Source organism: Penaeus monodon, chromosome 15 (genome assembly GCF_015228065.2).
Source record: "Penaeus monodon isolate SGIC_2016 chromosome 15, NSTDA_Pmon_1, whole genome shotgun sequence".
NCBI lineage: Eukaryota > Metazoa > Arthropoda > Malacostraca > Decapoda > Penaeidae > Penaeus > Penaeus monodon.
Window position 1 is genome coordinate 3,867,815 of NC_051400.1, and position 322 is coordinate 3,868,136.

Below are 322 nucleotides of genomic sequence, written 5' to 3' on the forward strand. Positions count from 1 at the left end.
GGTGGGGGGCACACAGAGATCCCCCACATCAACTATGAATTTAAAACTGAAAAAAAACACTTTTAAGATGAGATTTTAAGATGAGGTTATTTGACGGTAATTCAAAATGTAAGAGAAAGTGCAAAAATGAAAAACCCGAGCCAAGAACCGCATTTCATATAAAAAATAAAGTGGAAAAAAGAAAACCCCGAGCCAGGATTCGGCCTCGAAAGATTCAACACGGCGTTGCGCGAATAAACCCCAGCCTAGACGAATAAACTACTACAACGATCGCCGTACGAACCGAAAACCTTCCTAATCCGGTAGCTACGCCCCCGGACCC